This window comes from Canis aureus, chromosome 30, assembly GCF_053574225.1.
Source record: "Canis aureus isolate CA01 chromosome 30, VMU_Caureus_v.1.0, whole genome shotgun sequence".
Classification (NCBI taxonomy): Eukaryota; Metazoa; Chordata; class Mammalia; order Carnivora; family Canidae; genus Canis; species Canis aureus.
The window spans coordinates 8,430,189-8,446,934 of NC_135640.1; the positions used below are offsets into that span (position 1 = coordinate 8,430,189).

General features: G+C 34.2%; 1 long non-coding RNA gene across 1 annotated transcript; it reads right to left on the reverse strand.

Annotated features, from left to right (window-relative positions):
* Positions 1 to 347: 347 nt before the first annotated feature.
* On the reverse strand, positions 348 to 13,212 carry LOC144301579 (uncharacterized). Its single transcript, XR_013368342.1, has 4 exons — positions 12,957 to 13,212; positions 11,913 to 12,040; positions 3,476 to 3,528; positions 348 to 821 (listed from the first exon to the last, which is right to left on the reverse strand). It is a non-coding gene; the product is annotated as an uncharacterized LOC144301579 (long non-coding RNA).
* Positions 13,213 to 16,746: the final 3,534 nt, after the last annotated feature.

Sequence of the window (16,746 nt, forward strand, 5' to 3'; positions counted from 1 at the left end):
CTACCTTCAGCCTAGGGCATGAGCCTGGAGTCCTGGGATTGAGTGCCACATCAGGATCCCTGCATGGAGCCTGCTTCTCCCTCTGCCTGTGTCTCTGCCTCTCTCTCTCTCTCTCTCTCTCTGTGTGTCTCTCATGAATAAATAAATAAATTAAAAATATTTTTTAAAAAAAGAATAGTGAAAAGGAAAAATAAATAAATAAATAAATAAATAAATAGTGGTTATCAGGATACTATTCTAAGGTTTTAGAGATCATACTCAGGTCCTTGCCACATGGCCCCCTCCATAACCCCTCTCACTCTGTAAATATCTTCCCTCAGTAAGTGTCTGATTAGATCAAGCCTACCCAGGGTAATCTCCTCTTTGATTGAGGATCTTAATTTTATCTGTAAAATCCTTTCAATTCCACCCACATTCAAAGGGGGAATAATATATATTGTGTATACCAAGGAATATGAATCTTGTGACTCATGAAAATTCTGCTTATAACAATGGTTTTGTTGATAGAATATAAGTGGCTAAGGGAATCCGACAGGAAAGCTGAACAAAATTCAAATACCCTTTTCTCCCACTATAAAGAATGCTATGTAACAGTTTTGGAACACTGAAATATGTTAAACATTTTAATTATATTTCTCTTCAGTCTTGTGAGATGCAGTCGGTTAGCTTGAGTTTCAAGATATACAGATATCGGAAAGTCTTAATCCATGCCTCATAAACCCTTTACTTAAAATATGACATCATAATGTGTTTGATCACTGAAATAGAGATTTCCCATCACAGGACTGAAAATGCTTCTCTTCTTTGTTCTGATCTTCTTTCTGAAAAGAAACATATATTTAGCTATGATAATAATAGTAATAATAATAATATGAAATATTGTGCAGTTTCATATTCCTTGCCATAGAAAATTCTACCTTAGTACTCTTTATACATGAAGTTTTCAATAAACTCTAGTGAGGTATTTATGTTTTACCCTTTCATCCAGTTATTATTTATGAAGTGTCCAGAGCAAGAGAGACTTCTAAAAAGTTCAATGATTTACTAATAAAGGGATGATTATTCTTCCCCTTTTAGTGCACACTATCTTTCTTCTCTTCCCATTGATGTCTATTGCAAACTCTAGATAATTGATTCATATGCCTATTTCTGATACATATGTGATTTTAAGACAAATAAAATCATAATACATTATTTAATATTTCTTAATCTTTTAAATTAACAATATAGTCAATTATTAAAAACACATTATGTTCTAGGCACTATTCTAGCCATTGGGAATATAGCAGTGAACACACAGGAAAGGCTCCAAACAGCATAAATATTACTTTACACTGAGATGAGAAGAAAGGAAACAACAAAACAAACATCTAAGAAAAATAATCACCTAGAGGAGCAGGGACAATTCAAATTATGTAATTAATTGCTTTAGTTTTATTAGATACAATTAGGAAAGTTTAGTCTCTTATTTAAATCTCCTTACAAAATCTGGATAGTTTAAATAATTAAAACGTTGGCCTTTTTTAAGCTAGAAAGAAATTAAACATGAAATACTCGTCCAATGCTATTGATTTAATCATATTTGAAAAATTTTCTATATTAGTTTATCTAAGTTTCCTATGCCTGTCTGTATATTTTGATAGTTTATATTTGTTAGGGAATAAATTTCTGAAAATTGAGTTTTTTTAATTTGTCAGCTGTAATAGGCACCTTCTGAAAATGGCTCCCAATGATCCTTGCCCCTGGTCCTCATGTTCTTCTATAACCACCTTCTCTAGAGTGTGATCACACAAGTGAAATTTTAAAAAGACTACGTCTTCAGTCTTGTTCCCCCCTCTTTTTTTCTGGCTGTTTTTGCTTGCTCATTCTAATGACACAAACTTTCATGTTGTGAACTGCCCAAGAGAGACTCCCATGTGGTGAGGACCTGAGAAGGGCCACTGACTGACCACAAGCAAGAAACTTAAGATCCTCATTCCAACCTGAGAGGTATCTTAACAAGTATCATACATGGATGTAAATCTTCCTCAGTTGAGCCTTCAGATAATTGCAACCCTACTTGAAGCTTTCATGGCAGGTTTGTAAAAGACCCTGAGCTGGAATAACAGCAAAATCACACCTGGATTCCTAAGACACTGAAATTGTAAGATAACAAATGTTGTTTTAAGTCACTGGTTTTGGGTTAATTTGTTACACAGTAATAAATAACCATCCCTATAAAATTGTATTTAGAAGTCATCTATTGTTTTAATCTCTGCTGATTGCTTGTTTTCGTGTCCTCTCTAGTTACTAATCTGTATATTTTGTCTTTCTGCTTTTCCCTTGAACATACTTCAGAGGTGTTTTGATTCTTTACTTTTTCTTTCCTTTTTAGCATCTTGGAAGAACCAGAGTTTAGATTTATGTGTCTTGTGTTATTTATGTTATCACTTATTGATGTACTGTATCTTTTACAAGTTTAAGGCAAAAAAAAATGTTTATTTCTTGGAAATTTTAAGATTTATTTATGACAAAGTTCACAGCTTACTTTTGTGTCTATCCCATGAACATAAAAATGAAAGGTACATCCTTTTTTTTTTTTTTTTTTTTTTTTTTTATTTATTTATGATAGCCAGAGAGAGAGAGAGAGAGAGAGGCAGAGACACAGGCAGAGGGAGAAGCAGGCTCCATGCACCGGGAGCCCGATGTGGGACTCGATCCCGGGTCTCCAGGATCGCGCCCCGGGCCAAAAGCAGGCGCCAAACCGCTGCGCCACCCAGGGATCCCTGAAAGGTACATCCTTTAAGGGAAAGTTCTAAATATATTAAACTAAACTGAGTTTCTTTAATGAAATTATTCTATAACCTTTCTATCTGCTAGATATTTCTTTTTATTGGAGAAATAAATTACACTCCTTGCCATAATTTTATTTTTACCAAATTTTCCTTGTTTTTTTGTTTTGTTTTGTTTTTGTTTTTAAAGGTTTATTTATTCATGAGAGAGAGAGAATGAGAGAGAGAGAGAGAGAGAAGCAGGCTCCATGCAGGGAGCCTGATGCAGGACTTGATCCCAGGACTCCAGGATCACACCCTGGGCCAAAGGCAGGCGGTAAACAGCTGAGCCACCCAGGGATCCTTTGTTTTTTTGTTTTTGTTTTCGTTTTTGTTTTTATTTTTGGTTTTTGTTTTGTTTTGTTTTTAATGGAGAGTGAGCATAAGGGGGCAGAGGGAGACAGAGAGAGAAAATCTTTAAGCAGACTTCATGCCCAATACAGAGCCCACTTGGGGCTCAATCTCACAACCATGAGATCATGACCTGAGCCAAAATCAAGAGTTGTCAATGGACTGAGCCACTCAGGCATCTGTCTTTACATTTTTAATAAATTTACCTTTATGTAATTAGTTGCTTCCAAGATTAATGCAGTTAGTATATTTACCTTTTATTATTACCTAATGCCATTCTTTTTCCTAATTGTAATGTTAATCATAAATTTTACCTTTTCCAATATATATTTTTCCAGTTCTTGATTTCTGTATTAGTTTGCTCGGGCTGCCAAAACAAAATACCATCAACTGAGTGACTTAAAAAACAAACAATCTATTTCTCACAGTTCTGAAGTCGGAGAAGATCAAGATCTAGGTGCTGGCTGATATGGTTCCTGATGAGAGGCTTCTCTCCTAATCAAATTCTCATTATCTCTTAAAGTTTCCCATATCCAAGTACCATCACACTGACAGGCCAGGGATTTCAGAGTATGAATGGGGGCTAGGCTCACAACCATTCCCAAACTTTTTTTTTTTCATAACATTGTTTTAAACATATTTCTAATAAGAAGCCAAAATAAAGTTCTTAATTCAATTTGTCTGTTTTGTATCAGAAGTTAGTCCATTCACTCTTTAAAGGAAGAGAATATGATGTAATAGTTGAATATCATATTTTTCAGAGGCTAATAAGGTCTATAATAAAAAGACTGGAACAACCAGAAACTTCAAGTGGCAGGAATCTTGTAAAAGATTTCATACCACGTGGTCACACAATGCAATGGGATTAGTCTTACTTTCTAGTTCCCCATGTTGACATTCATTTTCTTTACTGCTTTTCTTGACCCTTGGAGTAGTATATATTTCTACTAAATATCTGTACTTTGGGAAATTATTAAACTTTCAAATTCTGCTTTAATACCATCTCTTCAATGAAAGTTATATTTTCAAAAAATATGTATGTATGTATGTATGTATGTATGTTAGAGACAGAGAGGGAGAGACAGAGCATGGGGTGAGGGGAGGAGGCTAAGAGAGAGGGAGAAAGAATCCAAGTAGACTCCATACTGAGTACAGAGCCCATCTCTGGGCTCTATCTCATGAGCCTAAGATCATGATCTGAGCCAAAACCAAGAGCTGGCCATTCAACTGACTGCACTACCCAGATGCCCCTGAAAGTTGTATTTTAAGCAATAAAAAATGATTTCAAGTGTGTTTTTATTATTATTGCTAATTACAATTTATAATTAATGTCAATTTTAGTGCACTATAACTAAATGATATATTCTGTTTCATTTCTACTTTAAAAACCATGGGGCGGGATCCCTGGGTGGCTCAGCGGTTGAGCATCTGCCTCTGTCCCAGGGCATGATCCTGGAGACCTGGAATCGAGTCCCACATCGGGCTTCCTCCATGGAGCCTGCTTCTTCTTCTGCCTGTCTCTGCCTCTCTCTCTCTCATGAATAAATAAATAAAATCTTAAAAAAAAAATTAAAAACCATGGGGCTTGTTGGCAAATTGAACTCCAATAAATAAATAAATAAATAAATACCATGGGGCTGTCATTATAGACTTACAAAATTGTCAATATATTCTCAAAACTATTTATTATGCAAAATTTCAAACTTAAAGATTCATTGAAAGAATAACATAATTATGTAATATTTAATAATTATTAACATTTGCCATGTATGCATTATTTACATCTATAGTTCTAAATGTAAATATACTTAGACATACAAAGATAAATGGTATAGCAATCATGTATGCATCACTATTTATTTGGAACTTAATTGAAAACTGCTCAAAAAATCATAAAACTTCACCACCAAGTATGCATTTTATTTTTAAAAATATCCTCCCTTCTCATTATCCAATCTAAATCTACTTAAAAGTTATTCTTAAAATTATTTAACTTGTAATTCACACTTAAACGTACCACACCTGTCGAAGGTGAGGTAGATGGCTTACTAGGTTTCTTAATTTGAAAGCTCACTTAAAAGAAGTGAAGTGATGTGTTTTTAATAAGTTTTGCCCTTTATGTTTTTTTCTTCTCCTCTTCCCCCTTCTCCTCTTCTTCCTCCACCTCCTCTTTCTCCTCCTCCTTTTTCCATTCCTCCTCCTTCTTCCATTCCTCTTCCTCCTCCATCTCCTCTTCTTCTTCTTCTTCTTCTTCCTCCTTCATTTTATGCACTTCTTCTTTCTTTATAGTTCAAAAATGAACTAGTCTATTGCTTTCCTTTTTTTTTTTTTTTCCTTAAATCATCAGGCCTTCTTTGTCCCTTTCAAATCTTCCCCTCTGAGTAAAAAACAGTTCATCCATAAGACTTAAACGTTTTGGTCATTTATACTTCCCATGACCATTCCCCTAAACTGTATTGTAGCTAGTGCTCTGATCCAGTAGGCCTTGGAACTGTCCTTAATATGTCTCCTCTCAAAATAGTCTTTTCCTTCAGGGAATGACATTAGTTGATGGTTTTAATGTTACATATAACCACAATAGCCTTTCTAAACTGAATTATCCTTTGCTGTGATCTTCAGATCTGGAACCAAATTTGTTTTCAGATAATAGTTTCATTATCTGTTACTTATGCTGTTGGCTTGGGATATTGGTGAATTTTAGAACTATCCTAATTTTGAAGCTATAGAGAGTATTTTAAAATTTAATAACTACTTGTTCCTAATAGGAACCCCTCCATCGTGACTATATTTAAATTCGGGAGGCCAAAGAGGAAAATTTTAGATTGCTAAGAGTTGTAAAATAAAGGAAGTAGCAGTATAAAAGTCAAACTTTCACATACTTAGTAACATCAATGAATAGAAAATGCAGAAGTAATTATGGTTAATAACTTTGATAAATCTTAACAAAAATTTTTAACGTTATCTGCTTATCATGGGTATATGTATATATATATACTTAAGAAAACTTCGGAGAAACAAATAAAATGATAGTCTTTGGAAAACTAGGATTTCAACATATGAAAATATATTGTTTCATAATTCTCTTTATCTCATTTATCTTAGTTATGGCTTACCTGTTACCTTAATTTTTATTCAATTTCCCAGATGACTATAGTGATCCATTTCATTCTACAGACTATTGTTGATTTCATTGCACTTCTAGCACTTTGCTAGCAAGTTTACATTTCAGAGATTTTTCCTGGCATGAAGTTGTGGGTTCTCAGTTATTTGCATAGAATCTTTCAGAAATTGTTTAACCTCTTGTTATGATCCTGAGACCCCTCTTGAATTTTCAGAACTGCTATATTCACATTTTTTTTTTAATTTTTTGTGTATTTCTAATGAAATTTAAATGTGAATTGAGGTGAAAAGAGACCTGTGTATGCACAGACTATCATGATGAACTGAAACACTCTTATTTCAAGGTTTTACCCAAATATTACTTCCTTTATCAACTTTCTACAGATATGATCCAAAGTATATATATTTTTGATGTACAACTGAACTTTTTATTGATCTGTATTTGTGCTTTTCTTATAGTATTATAACCACAGTTTTCATGACATGACTATTTTTCCTTTTTCAAAAACTGAGAGATCATGTCCTTTCTTTTTTTTAAAGATTTTATTTATTTATTCATGAGAACACACAGGAGAGAGAGAGAGAGAGAGGGAGGCAAAGACACAGGCAGAGACACAGGCAGAAGGAGAAGCAGGCTCCATGCAGGGAGCCCGACATGGGACTCTATCCCGGGTCTCCAGGATCAGGCCCTGGGCTGAAGGCGGGCTAAACCGCTGAGCCACCTGGGCTGCCCAAGAGATCATGTCTTATTTTTGGATCCTTACAACATAGTTTGGTTTAAAATTATAAATTGAAATAATGTATATTAATCTTGTGTTCACTGTCCTGAATAGTTTATCATTTTATACAGAAAAAAAAAATAGTAAATATTCACACGTGATGCACCTTAATTCTGGAATATTATATGATTATATTGGTAAATATAAAACTGCATTGATTGGCATATGTCTATATCACATTAAGTAATACCACAAAATACCAGAAATCTCTTGTCCCTAATAAGCTTTGAACTTATTCACTGTATGATAATCATTTATACTGTCTGAGCCTTAGTTTCCTTGTACATAATATGAGACTGATGCTGTCCTTATTTCCTGTATTTATATGCATTACTCATTAACAATGGAATAGAAACTATGCTTGGTTATTTAACACTGATGAGATAATTAAGGAAGACCCTATTACTAAACTCAAGAGCAAAAATATGAGAATCAAATGATATATAGTATGTTCAACTAAACAGTACATTTAATTATTATTACATGCATATTGTGGAGGCCGAGAAAAATGAAGGCCATCCCACCTAAAGTTTAGCATTAGCACAAGTACAGCTATCTTAGGCCCCTGTGAATAAGAGCTGAACTTTAAAGGGAAAAACTGCAGAATGTCCTCAATGTCGTCGGCAGTTAATCCCATATCAGAAAGACAACAGCCCACGCCCATGGTAGAAAATCCCCTAGACCAGCCTAATTATTCCATCCTTTCTGGAAATCCCCTAGACCAGCCTATAAAAAACCCAGCTGTAACCCACTTCGGGGTCCAAGTCCCTGCTCCCCTGTGTTGGGTATACTTGGACCCAAGCTCGAGCTTGTAAATAAACCCTCGTGTGTTTGCATCGGTGTCGGCTCCTTGGTGGTTTCTGGGATTCGCAATCTTGGGCACAACACATATCTTTGTAAAATAGTTAAAATATGAACACAAACTAAGCTATACCCTCTAAGAGTAGTCTGATAAAATTGGAGCCAACAGAACCTGATACTAATAGTATGTATTGGGTTATTTTTGGAGTTTAGATATAAAATTAAATTATAATGAAAACAGTGTCTTCTTAACAAGAAAGTACCAATGTACTATACATTGTATATAATTTGACTTACTGAGTTCAGATGCAAGAGAAATACTAAAAGGGTGGAATGATTCTCCACGACAGGGTTTGGCAAACTAAGGCCTATGCATGAAATTTATCCTGCTGCCTGCCTGTTTTTGTAGGGTCTGCAAGTTAACAAAGGTTTGTTTTGTTTTGTTTTGTTTTTTACAGTTTTAAATATTTGGAAAATATTTTTTAAAAGAATAGTCTTTTAGCATACTTGAAAATTATATGAAATTCAAGTTTTGTGTCATGAGCTCAAATATGTGCTCCCCAAACTGTCTCATTGAAGCTTCAGTATCCAAGTACCTCAGAATGTTGACTGTTTTTGGATACAGCCTTTAGAGGTGTGATTAAATTAAAATGGGGCCATTAGGGTAGGCCCTAATCCAATCTGACTGGTGGATAATAATAATAGGAAATAAAAGGAAATTTGGATGCACAAAGAGGCACCAAGGATGTGGGCATGCCCAGGAAAGACCATGTGAGGGCATAGGAGGATGATGTCTATCTGCAAGCCAAGGAGAGAGACCTCAGAAGAGACAAAAGTGTTAATAAGAAATGGATAAAGAAGATGTGGTTTATGTATACAATGGAATATTACTCAGCTATTAGAAATGACAAATACCCACCATTTGCTTCAACGTGGATGAAACTGGAGGGTATTATGCTGAGTGAAGTAAGTCAGTCGGAGAAGGACAAACATTATATGTTCTCATTCATTTGGGGAATATAAATAATAGTGAAAGGGAAAATAAGGGAAGGGAGAAGAAATGTGTGGGAAATATCAGAAAGGGAGACAGAACGTAAAAACTGCTAACTCTGGGAAACGAACTAGGGGTGGTAGAAGGGGAGGAGGGCGGGGGGTGGGAGTGAATGGGTGACGGGCACTGGGTGTTATTCTGTATGTTAGTAAATTGAACACCAATAAAAAAAATAAAATAAAATAAAATAAAATAAAATAAAATAAAATAAAAAAAAATAAGAAAACCACAGGTTCAAAAGGCATCCTTTAGGCTGAGTCCCAAACTGGGGCTTAATTCCTAATTTAATTGCAACCTCAATCTTCCCCAAGAAATATATTCTTAATCAGTAGGTCAGAAACTTTCCGGTAGATGCCAAGGAGTCGGCCACATGTGTCCTCTCCATCCCCCAAAGAATGATGGAGTAATTTGCATAAGACTGCTTTTCCATCTAAGGACTTGCCTGAAATAATCTCCCCTCAGGGAGTCTGCTTCTCCTTCTGCCTATGTCTCTGCCTCTCTCTCTCTCTCTCTCTTTCTGTCTCTTATGAATAAATGAATAAAATCTAAAGAAAAAAAAAAAAGGAAAAGAAACTGATTCTTACTTCCATGGTAAAACTGTAAAATTCTGCAAGGTAAGGGATAAAGATCCAAGAGATAATGTTCATGCTGCCTTATCTGGAATCATTAAGCCATGTACTGAGAATTGTTGTTATAGAAACTCAGGTGAATCCAAAAGAAATATTTTAATGAAAAGTTCTGAATAAGAGGACAAGTTAGCTAAGGTTCTACCTTAATCTTTAAGTAATGGTAAATATAGTAAAGAGTTAATAACAGAGGCAGCAATAATACAAGTGTTGCTATCAAGTGGTTCTTACTTTCTTGAAAGTTGGAAGAAGTGTGAAAAAACAATGTGAGAAAATGCCAATCCAACTTTTCTTTTGAAATTTGGGAAAATACAATTCTCAAGGGACACAGTAGATGTAAAAAGTTACAAATGCTTAAGCCTTCCAAGGAGAGAAGACTGTCCAAGCCCCAAGGGAGGGAGGTACATGATGAAGAGGAGCTTCCTTGCCAAAAACTGTTGGATTGGGTTTCTGCAGCTTTATTTAGTACAAAAACAAATTGTAGGCAGTAACCTAGGTCTCCCAGCAACACAAACACACAAGAGGATGTGAGGTTCCATTCCATGAACTCACACAATTAAGTGCTCTAAACAGTTGTGTTCTTATTCAGTATGGAAGATACAAAGGAAATAAATGAACAGGTACAGTACCACTGTATTCTGTCGTCTATAAATGGATGCCCCTACTATGTGCCTAGTGCTCTCACTGAATCTGAGATAGAAATATGAAACAGGTAATAGATTTATGGAGGGGAAAGAACTCACTTTAACCGATAAACTTGCTAATGCAATAATTTCCTTAAAAATAAAGATCATAAAATTTTTGTTCAATAAAAGTACAAAGTATAAAATTATTTAATATATTTTCAGGAATTATAGGAATTACAAACTCTACCCTATATATATCTTTTATGGGCACTCTAGTCCTAATACTTGATAACTATCAAGAATTTAACTGTTAAAGAATTGCATAGTGATACATAAAATTTAGAGGAAAGTTACCAAATCGTTGATTCGCCCTATGTCAGACACTCCAGGAGAGGAGAGGAAGTGCCATATGTACCCTATTTAGACTTTTTCCATGTAGAAGAATTATAATTTGAAAGGCATCCTATATGCAATTTTATTTTTCATAAAGGTCCTCTGCATAGATCTGTAAGCTAGAGGCTGGAATGTGTGAGATATATACATGATACAAAATGTAAAGTGGGGATTTAAATAATGATTTTTTTTTTAATGGGGAAATGGTGGTCATAATTAACTTCTTACTTCCAATATCATAAATTCAGGGAACTTTAACACTTCTACCTATTTAAACTAAATTATGTTTTAAAACTGAAGTCAAACAGAAGAAGGTGCTGAAAAAAATCTTTTTAAATAAGTAAAACTGAAGTCATTTCCTTCAGATTTCATCCTTTGCCATTAAACAAATTAAATATATTCGCAGAAAAGTTTCTTAGGAATTTGTGGTTCTAATGAGTCCTAGATGCCAAAGTTCTATGCTTTTGCTGTCCTGGTTGGAACAAGGTTGACAATGATTGAAAGTCACCGTGGTCTACCATGTTCTTGTTTTAATTATGATAAATTAGTCTTTGGTGGTTTTTTTGTTTTTTGTTTTTGTTTTTTTTTTTTTCAAATCATAATATTTCCACTACTTCTGACTCAGGATATTTTTAGTATTCATACAGAAATATTGTGTCAAATTCACCTAAGGCAAAACCTATCCTCATATCCTTACAGTAATTTCTTCAAATAGGTTTATAGTCAGATGAAAGAACTCTGATCCATCTTCACTGCTATTGCATTCCCTAATGTAACAGAATTTACCAGATCATCTTTTTAGGTACTAAAACCAATAGCAATTAGTAAAACACAGGTGCTGTTTAATTTACCTGCTCCTTATTTCAAACTGTTTTTCAGTTAATTTCATTTCTCTATTTAATTATCTGCCATTATTTAGGCATTTTAAATCATTTTGACTCTTGTTAATTTGTTAATTCAGATAATAATGACCAAGCTTTTAATGATAACCCTAACAAGACCTCCACTGAAAAACATGAAATCTCATCTGGTATGTATTGCAGGTAATTATAAGAAAGAAGATATAATAAGGAAGTGTGGAGGCCGAGAAAATTAAGGCCATTCCACTTTAAGTTCAGCATTAGAGCAAGTCCAGCCATCCGAGGCCCCTGTGAATAAGAGCTGAAATTTACATTACTTCAGTTACAGGAAAAAAACAGCTTCCAGCTTAACGCCCTAGAAAGCCCCATATTAGAATGAGAACAGAGCTCAATGCCCTTGAAAGCCCCATATCGTAATGTAAACAGAACTTGAGAAATTCCTCCACCCTTTCTAGAGGTCCCCAGACCAGCCCATAAAACTAAGCTGGAACCCACCTCGGGGTCCTAGTCCCTGCTCCGTTGTGTCGGGTGTACTTGGACCCAAGCCCAAGCTCGAGCTTGTAAATAAACCCTCGTGTGTTTGCATCGGTGTCGGCTCCTTGGTGGTTTCTCGGATATGTAATCTTGGGCACAACAGAAGGCAGGTAAAATAAAAGAAAAAAAAAAATGGAACAAAGGTAAGAAGGAAGCAGGAAAGAAGAGAAAAAAAATTAAGAAAAGTTGTTTAATAACAGAGAAAAGCTAGCAAATTTCACATAAGTAGAGTTCATTTGTATTAAGATTCAGGAAGAATAAAAAATGTTAAATGGGTAGATACAAGTGGTGCTATGTAGATTAACTCTTCAAAAATATTCAGGGAAATACATTCATGTTTACTTAAATAACACCTAGAGATATATATTCATTTCAGATAGCTATTCCAAGATTTTAAATGTATGTGACTCTTGAATGGCTTAAAATACTATTTACTCATTATAACACTCACAGCCTTATTTTCTAATTTGTTACCAATATGTTATGTATCTTATGTTTCAAAGTCAGTCTTTCTCTCTCACTCTGTCCCTTCTTTCCTTCCTTCCTTTTTCATTCCATTTTTCCATCTTTCTCATTCTATCTCTATCTTTTCCTTCCTTCTTTCTTTTTTTTTAAAGTCCATTTCTCTTTTATTCTTCTTAGCATAAGATCACAGGAGTCAAGTGGGACCTATAGAAATTGCTTAGGGAACACTAACAGTAAGAAGATATTTACTAATACACTTCTTTGAAGTGCCCCTTATAATTATGAATTCAGATTTAATTGTTTATATTACAAACATAAGGAAGACATTACAAAATTTCCAAACTTCAAAAAAAAATATATGAGTATTTCCCTGAGCATTAAAAAAATAATGTTATGGCTATAAAATATAAACAGTTCTAGATTTTGATCTTGATACAGAGAATTCTGAATCATTCCTTGAGCAAGGATGAAAGATGTTGCTGTTATATTATTTTACCATCCAGGTGTATACCTAAGGGAAATTGGTAGGTTATTACTCACTGCTCAGCTCCATTCATCCAACTGTCTGGCAGAAGAGAGTCAAGCTTTGCCCAGGACATTTTGTAGCCAACCTGCCTTTGCAGGTCTACACAGTGAAATAGACATTTTTCTTCCTTTTCCTCTGGCACTGTATTTCATGAAAAATTCATTTCTTCCATTTCCCATCTCTAAGTAACTCTTTATAAAAAAACATAGACAAAAGGAAATGACCTTGGGTCCATTTGAATGACTAGTCCTGAACTGTTGGCTTGCTGTTTTCTGCTTTCACTGTGAGTGTCACACTGACACTTGCATACAAATAGATCTGCTCTCTTCTGCGGTGGTCACTCATACCAATTAGGTCCTCGAGACAGACCCCAGTCAGCTCCCTATTACTGAAGTAGGTTGGGTTCAAAGTTCTTCAGAAGACTACAGTACAAAAGTCTCAGTTTTTCAACCTTGCTAAATAGAAGCATTGGGATGAGTAAAATGATGTTGTTCTTAAAAATAGAAGGAAATGCAAAAAAATCAGGAAATATTTAGCAAGGAAGTTATCATCATGATGCATTACTCTGTATCTAACAATGACTATAATTAAGAGTTCAGGAATGGCTAACTATGCAATGATTCAACACATGGATGGGGAATAAAAGCAGTCCATAAAATCAAATAGAAAAAAAATCAAATAGATACAAGATAATATTAAATATAATAATGTAAATTCCCAACAATTTATATATTTTCCTTAGCATTCCTGGGTCATTTCCAGAAAATACAGGTGTCAGTTATTTCCAAAGGATAAATCTGTATCTCAGAAAAAATGAATGATTTCTATTAGTCAAAAATTATTAAGATAGAATGTCAGAGTCATAAATATTCAAGGAAACTGTTTAATCTTCATAAGGTTACAGTCATGCATCTGGAGAAAGAGTAAGAAATAGAGATAAATAATAGTTCTTAAAATCCAGAGATATAGGGAAAGTCCCTTTATTCTATATTCCATAGCCCTCTCATAGTAGGATTTGAGAACTAAAATATCCTATTTAGTTGCATGTCAGAATTACCAGGGAGATATATGTTACCTGAGCACACTGTGATTTGTTCAGCATTATCCAAACATTTACCATATATTTGGACCACATTTCTCTAGTTATTTTCCGTGATACTGTTTCCACCATGCTGCGTATATGACTTCCTTAGCACTGGATTATGATCCTGACAATTTAGCTCCACCCTTCTCCAGGCCAACAGCCTTCTTCCTGTTCCCTTTATAGTCACCTTTAGGGTTCAATGGCTCCTGACATTTTTAGAATCCTAATTTTTTAATGAATAATCCTAATTAAGATAATCAAAACAAAACAGAACCAAAACAAACAAACAAACAAACAAAAAAACAGAACCATAGAGTAACGGAATTGTGAAATGTTAGAAGAAAATTTTATATTCAAAAGCAAGTTCAGAAGCTATAAAGAGTAATTAAAGTATAATAACATGACCCATACTTTCTACAGAAGCATTTCTACATATATTTTTATCAAATAGTTATATGAAATAAATATATTTTATATACATGAAACCAAAACATTATAGAGGTGAACATATCCAAGGTCCCAGAATTGTGACTTGAATTTTTATTAATATGCCCATAGCCTATGCTATTCACATGAAGAATGATGGAAAGGCAGAAAACTGTTTTTATTAACTGTTAATACAGGTAGAAACTCTGTTGTTATGAATGACTGGCTGATAACTAAGTGAAAGCAGCATATATGAATTATTCTTTGTAAGATTTCAAGGATGAAAAAAGAGGATGATGGCATAGGGTAGTAAAATTCAATGATACTTTGTTTGTACATGGAGATAAAAGGCCAGAGTAAAGGGGAAACAGGAGAGAGGAAAACATAAAAGATTGAGAAAGCAAGACAGGAACAAAACCGGAGAGAGAAAAATAGAGCAAAGTGAAGGAAGAATATTCTTTTAACCTGGTGCTCTGATGGACTTTAGTTTTTAAGACTTATGAGAAGTTCAGAAAGAGAGGAAGTGGAAGCCAGCCAGATGAACAAGCCACTGAGGAATTTGACAATAGAGATATGTTAATGATGATCTTTTTCTACTTGAAACAAATGTAGTCACTGCTTTGTAAGGACTGGGAGGGAATGTGGGACCCTGAGAAATGGAACAAAATTTTGAAACTTAAAACATAGGTTATGAGACATTCTGTAGACAAAAAAAAAAAAATATATATATATATATATATACACACATATATATAGATATAAATTTGTTTGTAAACACATATTACAAACTTAATCCTTATCATCTGTTTAACCCATCCCCCCAGCTGCCTCACCTCTACTAACCATCAGTTTGTTATCTGCACATTGATAACTGTTCAGGAATTATATTCTTATTATATTGAATTGAATTACATTATACTATGTTTTATTACATTATATTTTATTATGGTTTTGACTACATACAATAAAATTTGAAATGCCCTATTTTTATTTATCCAAGTCTCCATTGTGACATATAATTTTCCCTAGGAATGAAAACCAAGTATTTTTTTTTTTTTTTTTAAGATTTAATTATTTGAGAGAGGGGGAGAAAAGGAGACTCCTGGCCTAGCACAAAGGTGGACATATAGTTTGATCCCACAACCCCGAGATCATGATCTGAGCTGAAATCAAGAGTCATGCTTAATCAACTGAGCCATGGATGCACCCCCCAAAATAAATCTTTTAGTGGAGTCTTAAAATGTTTACATGACTTCACTGTAGCATTTTTTTTTTTTTTGTGGGTCAAATTCACTTCTCACTGTGTTATTTTCAAAGGTCTAATCTTGTTTTATGTATATTTTTCTTGATTTATAAGGAGTTTCTTTCATTGTTTACATAATCAACTAATAAAAATGTTAAGATTCTTAAAATATGTTTTGTAGCCAACAGATACATATATACTACATGCCTATTCAATAAAACTTCTTAGTTCTATTATTCCTGTACTCTTTATTTTTATTATTTTGCTTTAATTGACTTGCCAATTTAAAAAAAAAAAGGTATAATATCTTCCCTCTAATTTTTTTATGTGAGTATGAGATTTTGTTCAATATATTCCTATATTTCCAACTAAATATTTCTTCAGTTGATAGAAACATTTTGGCAACATACAGCTTTTTTTGTCTGTCCTATTGAATTTTTTTACTTAGAATTCAGTCTTCATGTTAATGCCATCATATTAGCTTTCCTTTATTTTGATGTCTACCCTCATATGGCCAACCACATAAGGCCTGATGATCAAACAAGCTGAGTTTCGTAATTTACTCTAGAGTGAAGAAAAACATTTTGACATTCTGTATGGTGTGTCAAGAGGGAAGACTACAAGAGGAATGTAGAGGGTTTTTGGAATTGGTGACAAGCAGTTTAAAACGAGTCTTTCCTTATCAGAAATTAATTGGGATTTGGTAAAGTCTGTCCTAGGGAAGCAAAATTGAAGCAATTTTAAGCGGCCAAATTCTTGCTCAGATAACTGTGAGCAATGTTCTGGTTAGACAACCATTTGCCCAGGTGAACAAAATATATACCTGTATAAACTGGTTTGCAAGAACTTCCAGGAGTAAACACTGGAGGTACTTAACTTCCTAAGTAAGAATATCTTGGAGCGAATAGTTATGTTGATGCGGGTGGTCTCACGTCTCAGTCAAATCCTTTCAAGTTATGATAATTTAGGCAATCTCCACTTATCTCTGACCATCTCTTGATTTTTAAGTATTCTGCATAATTTCTGAAATTGCATATTGCATAACTATTTT